Source organism: Rattus norvegicus, chromosome 4, assembly GCF_036323735.1.
Source record: "Rattus norvegicus strain BN/NHsdMcwi chromosome 4, GRCr8, whole genome shotgun sequence".
In the NCBI taxonomy this organism is placed as follows: Eukaryota; Metazoa; Chordata; class Mammalia; order Rodentia; family Muridae; genus Rattus; species Rattus norvegicus.
In genome coordinates, this window is record NC_086022.1 from 537,150 (window position 1) to 557,862 (window position 20,713).

The 20,713-nt window shown below is 44.4% G+C and overlaps 1 pseudogene; it reads right to left on the reverse strand.

The window, feature by feature from the left end:
- Positions 1 to 13,296, reverse strand: part of LOC120102190 (uncharacterized) — a 40,976-nt pseudogene extending 27,680 nt beyond the window's left edge.
- Between the last annotated feature and the right edge of the window lie 7,417 nt (positions 13,297 to 20,713).

Genomic DNA, 20,713 nt, shown 5'->3' on the forward strand with positions numbered 1-20,713 from the left:
TTACCCTCCACACTGAGGTCGTTTATGAATGCTCACAGATTGAATTTGTCTCCTAGAAAGAAAAACTGTATCACAAAACAGAACAGACATGCTGGCCTGCCTGTGACTAATCCCTCCCAGGAACTACTCTCTTCCCTACCTGAATATGCATATGTTTCAGAAGAGGCCTGCAAACATGAATAATGTATGACCTCTGTTGGAGGAAGAGATTCCAGGACTAGGAAAATGTTCTCCTTGGAGGGGCACAGCAAAGCATCCAGAGGGAGCTAGGACCATGATCCTGAGCTACTTTAGTTTACAAATGTTGTCCTCTGGGCATGTGTGATGCAATGTTTCAACCCTTAAGACAACGATACTGACAGGAAAAAAAGCCTAAGAGACAGTGTTAAGTATGGAAACACTGAATGGGAGGCAAAGCCCACGCTGAAAGGGGAGGTAGCAGAGTTGTCACTCAGAGTAGTGGTAGGATAATTCTGACTTGCATTTTATGTTATTCCATTGTCTGTAGTTTGTCTCATTTTATTAAGGGTGAGGCACACCAAATCTGTCAATCACTCTGGTCATGTCTCACGCTGCTCCTTTCTGGCGCACGCCTGTGTCTTAAAAATTGTAGTATTTCAAGCACTCAGCCCTCCTTCCAAGGGGCTCTAGGTACAACCTGGGGAGAAAGAGTCTTTAAGCTAGAGGGTAAGAGGTTAGAGGAGAAAGGATAGAGGCCAACTGCTAAGTCTGTTCTAGAGTCTACACTACAGAGCAGGTGAGATGGAAACCAAGACTCAGTACGGATCACAGAACAGGAGGGGACACTTGTATGTAGAGCCCTTGGAAATAGGGCTGAGTGCTTGAAATACTATGATTTTTAAAGGCAGAGCACCTGGACACCAACAGCATCTGGGAAGGACCAAAAATCACAGAGTATTACAATGAGAATTGGTACCTGCATAGCCATAAGAAGCTGTGCGTGTGCACGTGTGTGCCCGTGTGTCTGTGCCTGTGTGTGTGTGTGTGCAAAAAGCATGTGAGGAGAAAGTTGTGTTTCCCTACTAGAGCCATAAAGGCCTTCATACACCTGCTCACACACACATGCATGCACATGCACGCACGTGCAAGCGCGCTTGCACACACACACACACACACACACCACACACACACACACACACACACTATCATCCATTCACTCCGGTTCTTCACTGCCTCCTTTGATGCTTTCCAGAAATATCAAAATTGCAGGAGAGGGGCAGAGTGAGTGTAACCGGAGTGACTGATAAAATGAACCAAAATACAAACAACCAGATAACGTGAAATCCAAGAAAGAAACACCCTATCTACTCTGCATAAGAGATCACCCCTGTATCCATACTTCAGAGATGTATTGACTATGGCTCGGCCATTTACTTCTGACATAAGCACCTTTCATAATTTTGGTAAGACTATTGGTAAAACTGGGAAGATAGTTATACTTACCGCCTACAAGTTGAGAAAGTTTTAATTAAGATAATATCTGCAAGGGTTTTATCACAATGCTCTGCAGATAAAGTGATCGGCAAATTTTTGCTCTGTCACTCTATCTGCTCATGATCTAGTTTGACTGAGAAGCAACTATGGGAAGCCACAACGTAACTACTGTGGGCTAAGCTAGTATTGCAAAATACAAAGACAAAAGTGTCCACCTGAAGTCAATAGTCTCTTAGGAGCACCAACTGGACAGACACCTGCAGAATAACCTATTGCACCACTAGCAGAATAACCCACTGGGGAGACTAAGAAGTGGATTTGTCTCTGGCAACGCTGTGGGTAAACCAGTCAGCATGATTTCTGGTGATGGTGCCAAAAGAAACCTGAGATGAATAAAAGACTCATCTACCTCCGCCCCATTATACTACTCATAATTTAATCCTTAACAATACCTGTTTGAAAGACTGAATCATGATGCCTCCTCTCCAGAAATCATTAACCTGAAAAGTGCCCACTGAGGCAGTTAGTTATGCCTGGATATTTTTATGTAGCCCCAAGAACAATGTTTTTCACAGCAAGCTCCAGTAGTTCTGCAAAAACATATAATCACTGCTGGTTCTGGTTTCTATGCCTGACAGATAGTGCAGGAAAAAGAAGGAATCTTTTAAATATTGGACAGCCTGAAGCTCCAGAGGTCCAGCTTAGCTCTTGGTTTTCAACCAGCGACTTTCTTAGAAGCCACCAGAGGTTATTATCAAATGGTTTCTGGCCACTAGAGATAGTGTCCCTCCTAAATGTCCTTCCAGTGCATAGCACAGTCACACACTCCACATTACTCACTGGTAGAGATTCTTCACCGACTGCTCACTGTTAGTCAGGCTGAAATACAGGGCTTTTCTCTTCACATCATCTGCTTCCCCTTGGCCGAATCCCACCTTAGCAGGAAGCTGCGGCTGGACACTGTAGGATTCTTTGGGGTGAGTTCCAAAAACTGAAGACCATTGGGAGGATAGAGAAAGAGGGCATAGGAATCACATTCATCGGATGCCAGAACGGCCTGGGAAGTGTTCAGCTGTGGACAAAAAGGAATTGCAGACACCCTTAAACAAAGAAATAAACAAAAGAAGAAAATCAGAACACAGGTAAGGTGTTCCAACAAGGGGGCGGAGGCCAGATCCTTTTTAGGATTTTCCCATGTTGGTTTTGAACATAATCGCCTTTAGAATTCTGTCTTCAAATTACAAATATAATTTTGTAAACCATGCTTTTTTTTAAATCTTTTCTACCAATTTGGATCAATAGTTAAATAATGCATAAATGAAACACTGGTTTAAAATCTTTAAGATGGCAGGGAAGAGGATTAAGAAGAACTAACTAACACTAAGGATATTTGAAAAAGCCATATGAAGGGCCAGAGAGACGGACAGTTAAGGGCACAGGCTGCTCTTCAAGAGGTCCTGGGTTCAATTCCCAGCACCTACTCGCCCATGGTAACTCACCCCTGCTTGTAACTTCAGTTGCAGGACTTCTGACAGCCTCACACAGACATACAAGTAGGTAAAAGGTCCACGAACATTAAAATACAAAAGCCATATGAAAAGCTACTTGCCAACTTACAAGGAACGTTACAAGGTGGTTAATTCTCCTTCCATTGGCTACAAGTTCTCAAAAAGTCCAGAGCTAGATGTAGGACACCTTGCTCTCAAGTTGTTGGTCGAGGATGTCACAGAGATGATACCAGAGTTGTCAATTCTCATTGCTCAGGGCTACCCATCAGAATGTGATGGTAAGATCCTATAGTTGATAACACCACACAAGTAGTTCAAAGAACTTGAAGACATCACACAGACCTGCCTGCACAGTACTTAAGCAGGAAGCTTCCACCCCTGCTAGCTTTATGATGCTAGAAGTTGTTATGCAGACTATTCTCACTCCACTGTGACTACTCAGGGCTACATAACAAAAGCCCTGTCAAGATGTAGTCATGGGTGCTCCATAAATGGCAGGAATGCATTGAGGATCACCAATCATTTTCTGGGTGGATTCAAGGTCTGCACTACAAGAGGAAACTTTTGCCTGGCATTGTAAATCTGGTCAGGAAACCATGGCAGAGAGGCTCATAAGCCCTGGGAGTGAACCATAACTACTATTTTCTTAAATGGATATATAGTATCAAACTATACCAGTTACAAGCTCAAAGATTAACACAGCTCTCGGTGGTCATTGGGGGAGCATCTTCATACAGTGGATGGTAGTTAATACTCATTCGTAACTAGTCTGAGTATTGAGAATGAACTCTCTGTGGAGAGCTCAGCCACAGAAGCTCCCACCGTATCAAGTTACCTCAAGGCTCAGGGAATATTGGAAAGAAAAGAGGTGGAAAGAGTTTAAGAGCCAAAGGTTGGAAGGAGTTGGATCAAAACAATGACATGTTCTCATGATATGGTCGTTGAACTTACAAACTCAGTACAGTTGGTGTCCAGCAGAAGAGCAAACCACTCAACATTCCCGCACGGATGTGGTAGGGCACTGAAGCCCCTGCCTGCAGCTGAGAAGATTCTGTAACTTGAGAACTGTTAGGGGAGGGTTTTCTTTAGGGGTATGGTCCCTAGTGAGTGGACCATACTGCAGTGGTGGCCCCTCACTCATGAGTAGGCTTCTCTGTATTCAAGGGATTATTCAAGTGGATATACTGAAATATACTGTATCAATGTATGAAATTCTCAACAAATAACATTATAACAGTGTATTTAAAAGTGGTAAGGTTGTAAGCTTCTCCAGTCCAAACTCTTTGAGAGTTCTGGACAAGGACCAAAATTGACTTGCTCATTCCTATACCCTCAGGTTTTATTTTGTGTCTGAATGGCTTTCGCATCCATATATCATATTAGCATCCATGCATGCACCAACCCATGCATCTAGCAATCCATGCATCCATCTGTCCATCCATGCATCCAACATCCATATGTCCATCCATCTATGCATCCATGTATGCATCCATCCATCTATGCATCCATCCAGCATGCATCCAGCAAGCCATGCATCCATCCATCTATGCATCCATCCATCTATGCATCCATCCATCCATCCATCTGTGCATCCATCCAGCATGCATCTATCCATCCATCTATGCATCCATCCAGCATGCATCTATCCATCCATCTATGCATTCATCCAGCATACATCCAGCCAGTCAGCAATGCATCCATCCATCCATCCATGAATCCAACATTCGTGCATCCAGCAAGACATGCATCCATCCATCTATGCATCCACCCATTGCCTACTGCAGGCAACACTCAGTAAGGAAGCAGCTGATCAAAAGGCATCCTTACTGATTTCACAGCCAAACTCCCTTTCCTTTTCAATCTCTTTACTACCCGAACTATCTTGTCACATTGCAGATGAAGAAAGAGACCCAAGGGCTTGCTTAAGGTCAGGCAATGATTAATGGTGGAAGCCAGCCAGACCCAACAGCTCATACCCTGCAATAGACAGTCAACTGAACTCTACCAAACAAGCCATTCCAGGACACCTGCTCTGACCCAATCTCCTTTCCCAGGCTCAGCTCCACTAAGCCCTCTACACAGTGTTTAAGGGTCCCCACTCCTACTAAGTGCTTTGATGCTGTGTCCATATTTCCCTGCCCCAAGAAAATCCTTACCAGCAAGCACTGCCTTTAGGGGGTTGAGGACTGTGATTCCCTGCGGAACCCCTTCCATCCTTCAGCACCTACTATGTTGGTTTTCCAGTATGTATTTGGCTCCTGTTGGTTGTCTGGTTTGGCTTTGGCCTCCACTCACTAACCCATCTGAATATTAATTCATCGGGGTTGTCTACCCTCTAAACCACATTATGTTTGATGCTGCAGTCAGGACAGAGCCAAAAAACTATGCCCCAAGAGCCTGAATTATAGGAGAGAGAAACAGCCAGGACTGGAATTTTAGGAGAGTGACTGGGGACAGGCATGGTGGCAGAGGCCACAGAAAAAGGAGAGTGTCCAGGACATCAGAGTGGGGTAGGGTAGCATCACAGTGGCAGCCAATGAATGAAGATAAACACTGTGGGAGCCAAAGCAGACCTAGATGAGAGTTGGAGTCTGAATTAACACCAGGGTGACTGTGCAATTACTCCCTGATATTTCATTTACCGAGTTTCAAAGGGACCTTTTCTGCCATTACCACCTTCTTCCACCAAAGAATTAGTTAAGGGATGCTCCACTGGCTTAGACGCTGTAGTTGGCTTCTCTCACTAGATCATATATGCTTTACAATTTAATAGGGAACTGGGGAGACAGTTCTCTTACGAATACTCGCTTTATAAAGAAGGTTGTTGACAAGAAGAAAAAGAAGTCACTTATTGGTATCATTACCTCTTCATTTTGCTAAACAAGACAAACTGACACAGCAAGAACCTCAAAACTGAATACAAGGAACGAATGTGTCCTTGTGTTTTTTTCTGCCTTGTTCTAGAACATCTCAAATGTTACTTTTACCTTTCTGACACGTAATGCTAAAGTACAGCTTTGAGGTTTGGGTAATAAGACAAAGAAATGCAGATATTAATATGGTTTCAAGAAAAAAAAACTCTGTAGCTCCTCTGTATTCTCTAAATGGAAGAGTCTGCTTACCTTCCTTGTTTTTCAAAAAAAAGTTCATGAATTCAGTCCCCACATTCTACATTTGTTGCAGCTGTAGTCCTCAAGTATGTCATCTGCGGGGCTTGACCCTCCCCAGAAAGGTCAAAACCTCTAAGTTTCCAACTCAGGTACATGAAGAACATGCGTCATCCATCATCAGTCAGGGTAGGGCCAGAGGCTGCCAAAGCTTTATTTCAGTCACAACAAAGTTCAAGTAGGAGATAAAAAGCCGAACTAATAATCCCTCCTTAAATAACCAACTGTGGAATCTCCTGGTATGGTGGCCACAGTCAGCTTCACAAGATAAGGGAGAACCAAGGCTCTAAATATAGAGAAATTCCATATGATAAGGGATGTCTACATGTGGAGATCAGAAGGCAGTGGGGAGGAGGTCTGGGGAGAAGTGAGGAGGCTGTGATGGGAGATCCTGACTTTTAACCTGGAGATCTGCACATGTAGTGCCTTACTTGCTCTATGTCTTTTCTGTGTCACCTTTTGGCGAAGCACTCACTTCAGATGGAGAGTTTTTAATTTCCTCATCCCCACTAAAAGAGGCAAATAACAGGGGAGAAAACGACAAAAACTTCCTTTTAATATAGTTTATGATCCCAAAGTACATTCCGGAAGAGTTGAGCTGCTTGAAATCTGCCACACATGAACCCCTTGTCAGGGCTACAGAATTCCACACAGAATTACTAAGAGGCCACTTCATAGGCCCTGAAGAGCCTCTCCTTAGAGATCCCCTCTGTCTGACTCTTTTCCAAAGGGAAAGGCCCTCACATTCCCAGAGACAAGTTTTCCAAGAGTCCTCCACACTGGTTCTGAAGGTAAGCCCTCAGTTGCACTGCCAAAACCTGTACAAGAGTCATGGCCTCCCAACCTCCCCAAAGAGAAAGAGAGAGTGCCAGCTAGGAGAGGATCTCTCCACAGGTTGGGGAGCAGTACAAAGAGGATCAGGTCAGTGTTGCCCAGCTGCAAGGTCTCCAGTTTCCTGTTCAGACAGAAAACCAGAAGGCTTCTCAAACATACCATCCAACAAGGGTAAAACATCAACCAGCAGAATGATATCTTTACAACAAGGGATTTGACTATTCAGCCTTACCAAAATGATAACAAAATAAGAAATGAGGTGATTCCTTCCTGGGGGGACAAAGTTCAATGCTCAGTCTTCCTTAAGGACACATTCTCTGAAAGTGTAAGGCCACTGATTCTGGCCTCCGATTTTTGGTTGTATGTTACTTTTTCCCCATTCCCATGGGGACACTGATGTGCTTGGGGTATTCCAAATTCACCCCTGTACTGCAGACTTAAGAGAACGCCTAATGCTTTCACGATGGCATAGTGTATCCTCCTTCATATGTAGTCTTCAAGGACACCTAAGCAGTTTTCTTCAACCCATTTTCATATATCTACTTATTCTCTATCCTCGCTGTCTTCACTGACATGTGGTAAATTACACACGTACTGTTCCTGTGGACTCTAGCTCCATAAATTAAAAGCTCCAGCTAAATCCAAAGTTCTTGATCAACAACTGTCACCTCTGCACCAAATCAACACACACCATTCCATGTTAAAGCATCCAGGGACCAGCTGTGATGCTCTCTATAACCATCCAGGAAACAGTCACCAGGCATGTCTCTGATAAAGTATCTTGATTAGATTAATTAAGGAGGGAAGACCCACCCTAAATATAGACACCACCATTCCCTGGGCTCAGGCTTGCACTGCATACAAAGAAGAAAGAAAGCTTAGAAGCAACACCCATCTTTCTCTGCTTCCTGGCTACAGATACAATGTTTCCATCCTTTTCTGAAGCAACTTCCACGCTCCCATCCCTCTCCCAGGATGCAGCCCAGACTAGGGCAAGCTCTCCTACCACTCACACTCACTTTCCATTCCTGTGGTCCTTCCAACCCAGAGGAAATTCCTCATCAACAAAAACCTTCGACATACTATCTAACTCAGTTATAGATAACACCCTCCTCCCCAGTGAGAACACAACAGCCTTCCCCTGACACCAAAAACACACAGAGCAACAACGACCACGATGAGGACAACAACAACCCTAACAACAGCAACAACAACAAAAAATGGTACCCATCATTACTCAGATCTTCCGGCCATAACCTCTTTGCTCTATGAAGTGACAATTTAAAAATCTCAGATTAACTAAATGTACATTTGTTCATTTTAGTAATGCAGTTGCACCATGCCATTCTTGCATGCCAGGTAGAACACTCTGTCACACCCAGTGTGAACATCCTGGAGGGAATGAAGAAAGCAGAAATATTTCACACTGTAAAGATATTATTCCTCTGATATCATTTCCAGTGACTAATATTAATATTACTATAACAGATGTAAGAAAACTATGTAGAGATCACAGAATCATCCAGGCAAAGGAGATTCGTGTGTGCCAAAATCTACCTCAGAAATAAAAAAAAAATCTATCAAAGCAAGAGTTCAATTCCAGGGTCTTCAAAGTATTCAGAAGAGCCTTCCACAGGAGTAATTGAAAACACATCTTGTGCTCAAAACCTCATCGAATGGAACAAGTCCTGAAGCCCATTCAGCCTATGGCAATATATGAAGAACAATATGGATGTTTGGAAAAGTTAAAAAACAAGAAAGCTACAGAATTTTCCCCACCAAATTCCCCTAGAAAAAGATAAGAAAAACAAAGGGGAAAAAACCCAAAACAGTAATTTGGAAAACCCTCCATTTAAAAAGTACTTATAAAGAGGTCCAGAGAAGGCTCGAAAGGTAAATAAATCCCTTGCCTTGAAATCCGAGTTCAGTTTCAGGAACCCATGTAAAAGGAGAGAACTGGTACTGGGAGGATCTCCTCCCAATCTCTGCATGTGCACCCTGCTACGTGCACACATAAATCATACAAAAACACATACCATACATGTCCTACACACATACCATACACACACCCCACATAAATATCATGCACACACAAGTGGCCTCAATGCAGTATTCACATACCATACAAACACCACATAGTCACACACAACATGCATACACCATATGCATATAAACACACCATACAGACACACACAAGCACACACATCATGCACATACACACATCGTACACACATACCATACACAAACACACACATCACACACAAACATATACAAACACACACATAATGTGCAAATGCAGACATACATACACATCATGAACATGCAGACACACAATTTCATATACAGCATAAACATAGATTATTTACATACACACACACCATACATAGACATACATATTCACATGTAGCATGTAAACATATACGTACACATACATGCACACACAGAGAGAGAATAAAATGAAATAAAGCAACCAAGTCCTTACATAAAGGAGTTCTACCACAAGATCGTTACATGGCAGGAACAACACATCGCCTTGGTTAATTCTCATGACAACCCTAAAAAGTCAGCACTACCACAATCTGCAGCTTAGAAAATGAAGACCGAGGGCTTGTGTCTTCCAAGACCACTGCTGCAAGTGTTTTCTGCCTTGTTCCTGACTACACAAGTACCTGGAAGGTGTAATGAAAGAATTACTGTGCCTATGGGTGTTGCTCATTCATGAAGGACTTACTTAGCTAACCTTCATGAGGACTTGTGTTCAACTCCCAGAACTGCAAAATTGAAGGAAGAGCTGGGAATATGGTTCAGTGTGAGGAGTTGCTATTCAAGCATAAGCACCTGAGTTTGATCCCTAGAATACACACTGAACAAAAACAGTCATGGTGTCTGTCAGTCCCAGATCTGTAGTCCCATAAGAAGGAAGGCAACTCCTCGAGCCTCGTCACCCAGCAATCAATCCTGGCTTAGCTGCTGAGTACTGGGTCAGGGGGAGGTGTGCCTGAAAATGATTTGAAAGGGAGCTGGATAGAGTGCTCAGCAGGTTAAAGGCACTTACCTCCGAAGCCTGATGACCAGAGCTCAATTCCCAGACCCCATCAAGGGGGATTAGCAGAGAGCTGACTCTGAAGTTGTGCTGTGACTACCACAGTGTCAAAGCATGCACACATATGCAGAACAAATAAATAATTTTGAAAAGGTGGATAGTGCCTAAGGAATGACACTCAAAGTTCTTCTCTGGTCTGCACACACATGCATCTCCACACAAATGTGAGCCATGCATGAATGTCTGTGTGTGCCTGCACATGCGCACACATGCGCAGGCACACACAGAGACACAGGTACCGCATGCACGGACACCAAAAGGAAACTGTCAAAGACTGTTTCTAATGAAATGTTGCTAATGAAATGCGAATCCTAAGTAGTAAACTCATCTCTCTGGGGCTGTAACCTTCACGTCAAATAAACACTAAAACACTTGGGACCCACCGCAGCCTCAAGACCCCGGAGCCTCAGTGCAAATGCTTCTTGCTCTAATTTTTGTTTGTTTGTTTGTTTGTTTTTTCTGTTGCCAGTGGCTAGCTAATTCAGCTGAATTTTCCTTGGGAGCAACAGAACAGTAATTTCATAGTGAGGTTATCATCAGAAGCATCCTTCACAGCAACTTCACTCCAGTTCACACTTCCTCTGAATATGGCTTCAAGAACTGTCCCAGCACCAAAGCCACAATGAACACTAAAACACTAACCTTATTTATTAGATGTCTTCAGAAAAAGCGCAGCGATTGGTACTGTAACTACTTATATGATTCGTGTACAGAAAATGGGTCTTGCATGAAAAGTGTAAGAAAGGGGAAAAGTATGTCTTCTAAGGTGACTTTGCCTCACTTAAGGCAGATTTGGAAATTATTTTCTCTTCTGTGATATAAACAGTTATTACTGTACTTATCCTGTGGGACTGTGTCGAGAAGACAGTATAAAACACTCCTGAAAGAAGGTAAGGAGAGGGGAGCAGAGGGATGGCTCCCTGGTTGAGATCATTGGCTCTTCCTCCAGAGGACCCATGTTCATTTCCCAGCACTCACATGACAGCTCACAACTGCAGGTAATCCGGTCCAGGGTATTCCATGGGCACTGCATACAACGGTTTGTAGGCATATGACACATGTGCATAAACACAATTTTAAAAATTTAAAGAGAAGTCTGATGGTGTAAACAAACAGACTATTTAACAGTTGTCTAAGTAGTTTGCCCTTCGACCCTTACTAACTAAGGTCACCAGAAAGACTGTGGCTGAGCTAGTAGAGTGCCTGGTCAGCCTGCACTCTCAGTTCAGTTCCCATCAAATGGGTAGGGTGTGATGCTGCACACCCACTATCTCAGCACAGGTCAGTCAGGTCAAAAGGATCAGAGATTCAAGATCATCCTCCATTATGAGGTTTGAGGCCAACCTGAGATGCATGGGGGGGGGTGATCAAAAGCAAAACAAAAGGAACAACATAAACGTCAGACTCCCCACTTCAAATCGTTCAAGGCTGCCTACTTCCAGGAACCAATTGCAGTCCTCAGAGGGGACAACTTCTCTACCCTTGAGTGCTCCTGCATCAGATCCCAGAACCCTGCTCTTCTGAAAGACACTGTGCCTGCCATGCCCCTAGTACATTAACCTCCAGCGCACAGGCTGATACATGCTCTGCCTTCTATCCTGGAGAAATCGCTTGCTCACTGAAACCTACCCAAATGGAATCCCTGAATCAAGATGGGTCAGGAGGAAGCTCTAGCTGGAGAGTCTACCATATTACCACAACAAAAGGTTATTCCAGAAAAAAGAAAAAAGAAAAAAGAAAAAAAAACCTGTAAAGGGCCTTAAGTTCCCTCAGAGTCTTTGGTATCTGCACCTTAGTCCCTCATTTTACTAAGCGATTTTCTTATTGTTGAGGAGCAGAATCAAGGGAATGCCTCTTAGCCAATGTCTTAGTTTCCTGTTCAAGCCCAACCCTTCTGTTTATTCAGCTGCAGGGTACCCCTCACTTACCTCTCCAGACCATGCAGCCCCAAGCCTGTCCTCCTCCTAGGCGCCCACTTGCTCCCAGGTGGCCAGGAAGAAGTGGGTAGTGGGGAAGCTGGACCCGGTCAATGGGAAGCCTGTGCACAGGTAGCAAGCAGCCAGACACAGCACAGCCCAGGAGGTGTCCTCCATACAGGATCCAGCCACTGCTGTGACTCGATTGGATGTCAGCCAGGAATGGGGCGATGGTTGGTAAGTCAGTAGGTAAATCATCAATGACATATTAAGTCTCCCTGGGTAAGTCCTGGGTGGTGATGATGCCATTGGTGCCCACCTACAATAAGACCACAGGGCGGTGAGACAGTTCAGCAGGTAAGGGCACTCTGCTGTCAAACCTGATGACTTGAGTTTTAGGACCCGACAGAGGGTGGGATAAAAAAAAAAAAAAAACTGGTTGTTCTCTGCTCTGCATGAAGTGGCACGTGAATCCCGCCCCACATAAACATTTTTAAAGGGCAAAACGGTGGTCGCTCAAACTGGTGGTGAGCAACCACCAGTCGAATGCACCTAAGGTCTGAGTTCTACTCGGGTCAAGAAGACCCCCTCCTCTTTGCAGGTAGAGACACATTCAGGGTAACAAACTCAACTTTGGCGACAGTGCTCAAGTGCACTGCGACCCACAGGTGCGGCCACTCTTGAACCCACTCATCTTTCTCCACCACTGCACACCTTGGGCGCCGTGTCCTTAATTAGATTGCTATGCCTGCGTGCACAGCCTCCCACCGCCCCTAAACACAAACTGCACTAGCAGCCTCAACTTCATCTTCCTGCCTGGGAAGTCGAAGTAGAGGGGGACGGTTCCAGCTCTCCCTTGAAATGATCCTTATTCCTCCACAGTAGGGATCAAGAAGCTGCAGCGCCACTGCTAAGCCCGGTCCCCAGCGGCGATGACAGTTAAACGTTGAGGTTAGTTGCTCCACACCCTGGGAAGAAACTACAACCCCACACCAAGCCATGCACCTCTGGGAGCTGAACTTACATAGAGGTTGCTGAACTGGTCACTGTAGAAGCAGAGAGGTACTGCTAGCTTCACAGCCGGGGAGCTTTCAACGTTGCCCTCCTGTGGCAGCCGATCTCCCCACAACTCCCCATAAGGAAAGAGCTCCACAGGACGCAGACCCCCAGCTCGTGACAGCAGCACGAGCACCAGGAGCAGCGATAGGCGGTGATGGCGCCTGGCTGTAGGGTCCCAAGACATGCTCATTCCTCCCTGCCTCTGCCCTCCACACCTCGAGTCCTGCAGGCCACTGTGCCTGCCAGATGCCCACTGGGACCTTTGGTCCGCAATGCGGGCCCAAAAACCGCGCTGATTGGCTACAGCTCTCAGCCACTGACCAATCAGCGACTCTGAGAAAGTATGCCAGCGGCCACATCAACTGGTTCTCATTAGGTTTCCTAAGACTGCTGTAGTTTGGTGGAGCAGCCAGCCTGGCAAGGTGAGACTGTTGGCCAGATCTGGTCTGGGCTGTCCCAAGTACTCCTGGGCTACCCACGATTCTCCAGTATGGGTAATGACGCTGCAGGAGGTGATCTCCTGGGCTGGAGGGACACTCGGTGCGCGGGCAGCTGTAAGCTGTAAGCGACTGTGCGCTCTAGGTTGGCAGAGCGAGGGAGGGTAATGAGATTACACACTGGAGTTTTCTCCCTGCCCTGGCGTCCCAGGTACCCCTCTCGCAAGAGGCCAGGCCATCTGATAAAGATTCAAAGAAGCTTTGTCTCTATCCCGGGACTGCTCCGCCCCACCCACATTTCCTGCTGAGAAGCTTGCCTTTGTGAAAGGCTGACTCCCAAGTTCTATCCCCAATCACTGGCTAACCTTTGGGAGGACACTGCCACCCTCTGAATTGTCCTCCCCAGGTGTTTACTTCCCTGGGGCAAACCACCCCAGCGCAGACTGTGAATCCCACTTTGTGTGACACCATTCAATTGGAGCCTGGAGTGAAGCTGCCTGGCGCCAGGGCGGGACAACTGAGTGTTTTCTCCCAAAGTGAAGGAACTGCCCTAGCAGGAGGCCACAGAGTCCATAACCCCAGCTGCCCTGTAGGGCTGGAAACCTCACAACCTGTGAGGTGCACCTGTGTTGGGGAACCCCCTCAACCATAAACATCCCCTCTGCTCTAAGCCTCGGGAGCTGGATGAGATTTTATTACCATTTTATTATCAGGAGCGTGAAATTTCCCACGTATAGCCAATTTTCTCTCAGCTAGGCCCACCCGCCACGGGCTCCTTAGAAGCAAAGGTAGTTTTTAAAAAAGCCTTAGACATACTTTAAAGGACTCCCAAAACCAGCTTTCTCGTTGTGTTTTTCCCAGCCATGTAATTCTTAATTATTTATATATTATTTAATATATTTCTTTAATATTTGGCTCCAAGGGGCCAAATACTAAAATCCTTGAAGATACCAGACTGACAGACTCCTAATCAACACAACAGAAAAGGCCCAGAGCAGTTTGTCCCTGCAAGCTGGAGAGAGCTGTTTTCTCCCTCTGAAAACAAACTGAAGCTTGCACTTTTTTTGCCTCATTTGCCCCCCTGTGACCAAGTATTTACATTTTGCTGAGGACAAAATGGTGTCTCAGAGGCAGGAGGCAATTTGACTTGTCCAAATTATTTACTCTTAGTTATTTATTTAACCTTATTTACTCTTCCACCCACCGTACATTCTGCCTCTGGCTCAACATTTCTCCTCTGGCTAAGCATTCCTCCATTCAGCATAACAATAGCTCTAACTTTGACTGGAGGTCTAGCCTACAAATTAGAGGCAAACCAAAATCAAAGATGGAATCCCCACAGCTTGATTTCCTAGTGTTCTCTTTCTTGTATAAATGCCCATCCTCCCATGCACTCCTACTCTCCAACAACCCACCCCTGCCAACCTGAGAAAGGTAGGCTAGCTTGTGAATTCTGACCAACAGAATGGGGCCATAGGGATCAGAATTCACTTCAATGGCCTTTCTGTCTTGCCAGTCAACACCATATCTCCACTGGTTCTGAGGAAGCTATATACTGCCTTAGGAGGGCAACACATAGTAAAGAACTCCAGAGAGCCTCTGGTCACCAGCCAGCAAGAATCAAACTCTGCCAAGAGACCTGTAATTGAGCTTCTGGAGTCTTGAGATAGCACCACAACCATGGTTGACTTTGGTTGCAGCCATGTGATAGACCCTTGAAGCAAGGGCCTCATTTAAGCCATAACACATTCTTAATTCATAATGACCCTGAGAAGTACTAAATATGTGTTGTCTTAAGGCATTTCATTTGAGAGGAGTTGCTGGACATAAATAGATAACCAAATCAGGAGAACACTCTCCTAAGGAAACTAAACTTGAGGAGTATTTTTTTTTTGGTTTGTTTGTTTGTTTGTTTTTTAAGTGATTACTGTCACGTGACTGGTGTATGTCAAAGTTTATCTTTAAACCCAGTTTTGTCTTGTCTCTAGACTTCTACCTTCAACTGCAAATTGTACTGACTCAATGGCATTTTTACTTTCCAACGTAACTTAGGTTAGATTCACCTCTGGCTATGCTACCAGCTGTCAAATGCCACCTCCTACATTTCATGATGTAGAACACTAGTCCCGTTCCCTGTGGTGGGCAAATTTTTCCACCAGTCTACAAATGACCCTTTGTATCCCTCAAGGCATGAAGCAATAGTCTTCAGAATGCTTTCCTGGACAACAACTTGATTTAGAAGCCTCTTGCTCAGCACATACCCCACGTTTACTTAGCAAGGTGGAATGTCTTCCCATATCTCTCTTGTGATCCAATTAGACACCTTCAGTATGTTTTGGGAGAAGAAATGTTGTCTTATTCTGAGCCTGTCAAATGCCTAGAAATTCGAGGAGTATTTGTTGAGTGAGTAAAGCCAAGCAAGCCGTCCTGGGACTAGGACCCAGTTTTGCTGGCCCAGAACAGCGGTCTTTCTCACTGTCCACCCCACCTTTTCTACTAATGGGACCTAATTTGTAATCCTCTTTACCAGGCTGCTTAGCAACCCACCCACTACTGTACTCCAGTTTTCATCAGTCTCTCATTCATTTGGCAATATTCCTGCAAGCTTACCCAGGTGGGTAAGCTATGAGGGCTTTCATGACCTGGTCCTCAACCTTACCGGCCCATGATCACAATCAGGTTTGGAAACTGAAGCATAAGTACAAGGCTCTAACATACCATGTAGTCACCAGCAAAACAGGCAAACTGACTTTGAAAGTAAAGATAGTACTGGATTTGATTCCTACATAATCTGAGGATCAAGAAGTGAATCCGGCAGAGTTGGCTGAAGTGAATTGTCTTGTGTCCCTGAATTACAGCTGTGCTTAAACAGACATTCTTTGGAGTTTCTACATTTATTTTTAAATGACTCCATGGCACCAAAAGAGAGGCTTCTCCTTTAATATGTCACTTTGTGTCTTTGGGAAAAGGCAATTTCTGTCATAGCTGTTCCACTAATCAGAGGGAAGAACTGCTTCTCTGGTACCTATATCTCCGTTTGCAAGGATAGAATTTCTGTGAGCTGCCCAGCTGGCTGAAGAGGCAGAGGCCCCTTTCAAGCTCAGATTATAAGGGACTACAGAAGTGTTTAGTCCTCTTGGATTGGGTCCTTACGGTGACTGACACCATTTGAGAATTGAGATTATTTTTTCTCCCTCAAGATAGGGACTGAACCAGACACCATGCTTCCCAATAGATCTCACTTGACTCTCCACACATTCCTGTTATGAATACTGTGACCTCAAGAATGATGATACTTCCTGTTATTTTGCTTAGGAAAATGAAAGCACATCTGTTCTCTGTGTGCAGATAGATGCAAGTTCTCAAGAGCACATTCTATGCATAGGTGGGGGAGCATGCTCAATGGTGAGTCAGATGAGCATGCTCCATGGTGAGTCAGACGAGCATGCCCCAAGGATAGGCCAGAAGTATATGCTCCATAGACTGTCAGACAAGCATGCCCCATGAAAAGTCAGAGGACCACACTCTCTGTGTAGACCAGCTCTTGTAGTACTCAGGGACTCTTTGCATAACTTTGCTATCCAACTATATTCCAAGGTTGGTGTGATGGCCTGTGAAAAAATAGAATAGGGCAAATTAGCACGTCTTCTCAGACTGAGGCTCACGGGGAATTATGTTGTGCCTAAGAAATACCACGCGCAAGATAGTATTTGATGTAAGATGTACGGTGTATAACGACTGTGAGTCTTGCAGTCTTGTCGTCTGTGTTACTGAGCATGTAGGTTTCCTACAATTTTAAATACAGAGATGGTATGGGGGGCATTCATATTCTTTCCCAACAGCCTTCCTCTTCTTTTCTTTGGACTCAAAAGCTTCATACTGTTCAGATTCTGTGTGCAGCAAAGCTAGGAATGGTGGCCCCCATTCTGACAGACAACTAAAATTGGTCCTGCAGTCATGATTACAGTTGCTACCTCTTCCATTGCAGAACACATCCCCTGGATGTCTGAAACTGAGTGTTAGGGCTTTTTCTATGCACCCCTAGGACAGCATTGAGTTGTCAATTGGGTGCAGCTGAAGGGGCTGGAGACTGCTCAGCAGTTAAAAGAATTTGCTGCTCTCATGGAGCCCCTGAGTTTGGTACTGAGCACCTACTTCATGCAACTCAGGACTGTCTCATACTCTAGGGAATGTGGAAACCAGAGACATGCAGAAACACATACCTACACGTAGTTAAAAATCATAATAAAAGTAAGCCATAGAGGCATTTAAAAACAGAATGGAACAAGATGCTTTAATAAGACTTACTGAAAAAGACCTATGCATTATTTATTTCTGGAAGTTTGGGGGCTGCAGGTAGTTGGCCATGAATAACTAAGGCAATAAAATACAAACCCATGGATAAAGGGTGATGCCTGAATGCCTTTTCTCATTCCTACAAGTGTCTCCTGTGTCTTCTACCATTCCCTTTCTATTGGCCTTTCTCCTAATCCCTAACTATACCCCAGTCAAGCCATTAATGTTTTTCTCTACTTCCTACTGCATTGATTTCCTTCCTCTGCATTTTTAGAGTCTCTGCTGAGAAGGAATTTAAAAAAGCCAGCTGCCTTCCTTTACAATACAGGGAAATGGACTGTTCCATTTCCACCAATAGATGGCTCAGATCGAGACCAGCTATGAAATCATATGACAAAATTCTCTATGCAATTTCCAGCCTTTTACCTTTAGACCTCTTTGGTATTTCTCGCCCTTCTGGAGTCTCTTTCTAGAAATTCTCTGCCCGGCTCTCCTCTCTGAGCATCTCCTTATATTCTTCCTTAAGGTCTTTGTTTTATGCCTCTGCTCTAAAAGCATGTCATTTCTGAGACCTGATTCTCTTTCTGCTCCATGCCATCCTGGAGTGTCTGGACTCTTCTAATGGCCCCTCATCACAGCTAGAGTCTCAGACCCAGCCCTGAGCCTTTGGCTTTTAAACTTATATCCAGCCTTTTTCTGAGTTTCCCCTGAGACTCCACATCAAGAACTAGAAGAATTTCTAAATTCCACGTTTCTTCTAAAGGCATGTATTGTTACCATTAGCCTGCTGCAGGTCCTCATTGTATCTCACCTGCTCCCTATGGTAGAAGAAATGGTAGCTTAACTTATTCGTTGTTTATTCCCAGTTTCCCATACCAAGACCTTTTATACAAGGAGAATTACTGCTTGCTTAGCTTTTCTTACAACCAAAGGTGGCCATTGGAGATGGTATGTACCTGACTTGCAGAAATCTACTGAGGCTGTTGGTCTCTGGAAGGGCCTTTATGATGGATGATAAAGTAACTGTTGGCTTATATCCCACTCTTGTATTATTAAACACAATTGCAAGGTCCTGTGCTCAACCAATCATCTTCTTATGGCAGAATGGCCTCTAGGAGAGCAAAGCATGACAAAGCCAAACTGCAGAGAGCAGAGTACCTGAATCAGTCACTGCCCTCCTCTCACCACCCCTTCACTGTGAGAGAAAACACACCGCTGCTGGCATAAGATTTTCTTATGTGTAGGCATTCCTATGCCTTATTAATACACTCTACACTTACCTCTGCACTGTCCATAAAATTTAAACAAATCTATGGTATATCTCTGTCTGACATGCTTGGGTGGAGCTTCCCCACCTTCCTGGAAAGCTAATGCTGTTCTGTATCTCCTCTGATATATCCTGTTCTTTCCAGCCTTACATCACCAGAATACTGAACTGTTTCTCTCCAGTACCCCATCTGCAAAAACAGCTGGATCCTGGTATACCTCAGCGGATGCTGCTCCTTGCCATTCCCACCTGCAGATGTTCCAAAAAACCTGCTCTTTCTGCGTGCCTAATACTTGGGCATATGTTTCTCAGCCTTTCATCTAAACTCTCCAGTATTCTAGTTAGGTCTGTCATACTCAAAGGCCCCAGGGTGTAAACTATAGTTTCATGTCATGGTATATCTTTGACCCACTCTGTCTGTCTCTGTCTCTGTCCTCTCTTATCTACCTTATGTAGTCACTTAAGAATGCTTGTTTCTCTGATCACAGGACAAGAGATAGCTTTACAAATGTATTCCTGGCTGGCTTTGCATAGTCATTGGAATGTGGTCAGAGATGCATAGTATCTCTTTATCTTATTTTTCACAGCACAGACGTGCTACACAGGGATGTTCAGTAAACCCTTGCTGACATGAATAGGAAAAAATACTACTAGAATGGCTTTCCTAACTCCCACACTTTCTCCTGTATAATCCACTCCCTGATCCTTTGCATTCTTGCTGCATTCTTGATTGTTACTAGGAATACATGAGACTTGAGTTAAAAAACAAAGAAAAAAAAGAAGCAAACCCACACACAAATTATACTTAAGTATATTCTATCAGTCTCTATGTCCTCCACACAGAAGTCTTCCCCTCCCCAGACTCTCTTTCTCTTAGGTTCTACTTTTCATTTCCTTTAAGACTTTCCCAGTTGCCCTAACACAGTGTTCTGTAAATAAATGCTGGTGTACTTCTGATGATGCAGAAAGAGCTCATGGCTGCCCAAATAGAACATCAGTGTGAGCTGTCTCCACTGGGTAGTGAAAGCAGCCATGTTTCCAGTTGTCTTTGGCTTTCTTTGTGCTGTTTGCCTAGATATGCTGTGCTTTTCCCCAAATCAAATCACCTGTTATTGTTACATGTGACCTGCTGGCCACCAGCACGTCCTCTAGAACTTGGTATTTGAGCCAGAACGATGTTCCTGAAGTCAATGATAACAATAGCAAGCCTTAACTGAGCCATCTATAACGTACAGGGCTTGGCCTGGGCACTCTTTCCACTGTTTTGTTTATCCGGTAATCGTGCCTCATTTTCAGATACAGAAATGGAGTGTAGAGGGATTACCTGCCTTAACCAAGAACCCACTCAGCAAGAGTGAAAACCAAACTTCAAGCCCACGCTATCTGACCTCTGACCTCCCTCAAAACATGGGCAACAGCTGAATCTCTAATTCTGCCAGCCAGTTCTTGTGTTCCAGATTTTCATGAAGCTAGAATTATATGTGCTCAACTGGACATACCTCATAAAATTAGAGGACTTTAAATATCTGAATTCTTTAGACTGAAAAAATATGACACAATGCCCTTTAAAAGCTTACAGTCTAGATTTGTTGATGATGTTCTCATAATTTATTGAAAATTTATTACATAATAGACATTGCAATGGATTTGCAATCTTCATCACATCGTATG